General features: G+C 39.4%; 1 non-coding gene across 1 annotated transcript; it reads left to right on the forward strand.

Moving 5' to 3' along the window:
* Positions 1–797: 797 nt before the first annotated feature.
* LOC142442103 (small nucleolar RNA Z17) lies at positions 798–867 on the forward strand. Its single transcript, XR_012783351.1, has one exon. It is a non-coding gene; the product is annotated as a small nucleolar RNA Z17 (small nucleolar RNA).
* Positions 868–3,094: the final 2,227 nt, after the last annotated feature.

Genomic DNA, 3,094 nt, shown 5'->3' on the forward strand with positions numbered 1-3,094 from the left:
AATTATAAGTCGGATTAGACTCCTCTGCAGTGGATAATAGGTTATGTTCTCATAATAACATAATTTAAAATTTTCACATATATTCTAATAGTTTATTTAAGTACATGAAAAAACAGTGGTTTTCATATCTTGACCTCAATTCTAACCATCTTGCTAAATTCGTGTGTTAATTATAACAGTTTACCTGAATATTATTTATTTTCTATAAGTAAAAGTATCTTGTTGGTTTTTTTGCTATACATCACTGAATAGAAGTGGCCACAATAGGCTTCATGTGTCGCTTTTCACGAAGATGGCGCCGAAGGCAAAGAAGGAAGCTCCTGCCCCTCCCAAAACGGAAGCCAAAGCAAAGGCTTTAAAAGCCAAGAAGGCCGTGCTGAAAGGCGTCCACAGCCACACACACACACACACACAAAGAAGATCCGCACGTCACCCACCTTCAGGTGGCCCAAGATCTTGAGACTAAGAAGGCAGCCCAAATACCCTCGGAAGAGCGCCCCAGGAGAAATAAGCTGGACCATTATGCCATCATCAAGTTCCCCTTGACTACAGAGTCTGCCATGAAGAAGATTGAAGATTACAACACACTTGTGTTCATTGTGGATGTCAAGGCCAACAAACACCAGATCAAACAGACTGTGAAGAAGCTCTATGACATTGATGTAGCCAAGGTCAACACCTTGATCAGGCCTGACAGGGAGAAGAAGGCATATGGTCGACTGGCTCCTGACTATGACGCTTTAGATGTTGCCAACAAAGTAAGCTTCCTCTTAAACAGATTCAGTGTCCACCTCCTGGGTGCAGATGATGCCTGTTGGTGACCAAAGCCTGACAGGTGGCGCTGAGTCCTGACTGACTGATGGCACCTGTCCGTCCAAGTTCTCAACCGTCGCTTTAAGATTTCAGCTTCATAGTGCAGCTCTTTGTAACAAAGTTCCCTTTTGTTTTTCAGATTGGAATCATCTAAAGTGAGCCCAGCTGGCTAATGCTAAATATAAACTTTTTCAATATATTAAAAAAAAATAGGCTTCATGTGTCATTCCCAATCACAGAGGGTAAGCTTAACTTTTACCATGAAGTATTTTTATGCTATAGGATTTTTGTAGATTTGCTCAATTCATTAAAAAGATCCTTTCCAGCATGAATCAATTTAACTTATTGTTTTCTTCACTTATTTTAAGATATTGATTCTCACACTTATTCTTAAAAAAATATAGTGCAATACAACAAAAATCCTAGATTTAGAATATTTTACTCTCTTTTCCAGTTCAACACTTACATAATGATTATTTTCTCATTTAAATATTATCCCAAATAATATTAAATGGTCCTGTTTGGTATGTCAGAGACAATAAAATATCACCAATTCTAACACTTTGCATAAATCATTACAGCATAACTTGGCAAATTGACATTGCAATCAATTTAAAATTTATTACTAGATCTGTTGTTATTGAGGTGAGTCTAACTCATAGCAACTCTATAGGACAGAGCAGGAGAAAAACCGCCTTATAAGATTTCCAAGACTGCATTTTTTTAAAACAACTGATAGGGTTTTAAAATATATACATATTTAAATTTTAAATATATATTTAAATATATATAATTATATATATAATTTTATTGGGGACTCATGCAACTCTTATCACAATCCATACATACATCAATTGTGTGAAGCACATTTGTACATTCATTGTCTTCATTCTCAAAACATTTGCTCTCCACTTAAGCCCTCAGCATCAGCTCATTTCCCCCCTCCTTCATGAACCCTTGATGATTTATAAATTATCATTTTATCATATCTTATACTGTCCAACTTCTCCCTTCACGCACTTTTCTGTTATCCGTCCTTCAGGGAGGAGGTTATATGTAGATCCCTGTAATCGGTTCCCCCTTTCCACCTCATGCTCCCTCCACCCTCCCGGTATCACAATTCTTGCACTGGTCCTGAAGGGTTCATCTGTCCTGGATTCCCTGTTTCTAGCTCCTATCTGTACCAGTGTACCTCCTCTGATCTAGCCAGATTTGTAAGATAGAAGTGGGATCATGATAGTGGTGGGGAGGAAGCATTTAGGAACTAGAGGAAAGTTGTATGTTTCATCGTTGCTACCCTGCACCCTGACTTACTCGTCTCCTTACCCACAACCCTTCCTTAAGGGGATGTTCAGTTGCCTACAGATGAGCTTTGGGTTCCCACTCCACAACCCCCCTCATTCACAATGATATGATTTTTTGTTATTTGATGCCTGATACTTGATCCCTTCAGCACCTCGTGATCACACAGGCTGGTGTGCTTCTCCCATGTGGGCTTTGTTGTTTCTGAGCTAGATGGTCACTTGTTTACCTTGAAGTCTTGAAGACCCTAGATGCTATATATTTTGATTGCCAGGCTCCATCAGCTTTCTTCACCACATTTGCTTATGCATCTGCTATGTCTTCAGTGATCATGTAAGGAAGGTGAGCATCATAGAATGGAGTTTAATAGAACAAAGTATTCTTTCATTGAGGGTGTACTTGAGTGGATGCCCAATGTCCATCTGCTCCCTTAATATTAAACCTATAAATATATGCACATAGATCTATTTCCCCATCCTCATATATAAATATATTTGCATATGTACATGCCTCTATTAAGACCTCTATAAATGCCCTTTGCCTCCCAGCTCTTTCCTCTATTTCCTTGGACTTTCCTCCTGTCCCACTATCTTGCTCAGCCTTCATTTGGGTTTCAGTAATTCCTCTTGGTTGCATTACCCTGTTCACGCCATACCAGGCCTCCTATAACCTCCTCGCCACCGATTTGGATCACTTGTTCTCTTGTCCCTGGGTTTGTTAACACCACTTCCTTTCCCCTCCAGCTCCCCCTCTCCCATGTTGCCCTGGTACTGTTGGTCCTGCTGTTTTCTCCTGCAGATTGTTCATCCAGCCTATCTTATGTAGAGAGACCTGCAGAGATAATAACATGCACAAAAATAAGACAGAGCAAAAACAAGCAACAAAAGAAAAGAAAACAACAACAAAAAGCCAATGACAAAACAAAAACAAAAACCCAACATACCACCATCAACAACAAAGAAAAGCTTGTAGTTAGTTC

The sequence above is a fragment of the Tenrec ecaudatus genome, chromosome 2 (assembly GCF_050624435.1).
Source record: "Tenrec ecaudatus isolate mTenEca1 chromosome 2, mTenEca1.hap1, whole genome shotgun sequence".
NCBI classification, from domain to species: domain Eukaryota; kingdom Metazoa; phylum Chordata; class Mammalia; order Afrosoricida; family Tenrecidae; genus Tenrec; species Tenrec ecaudatus.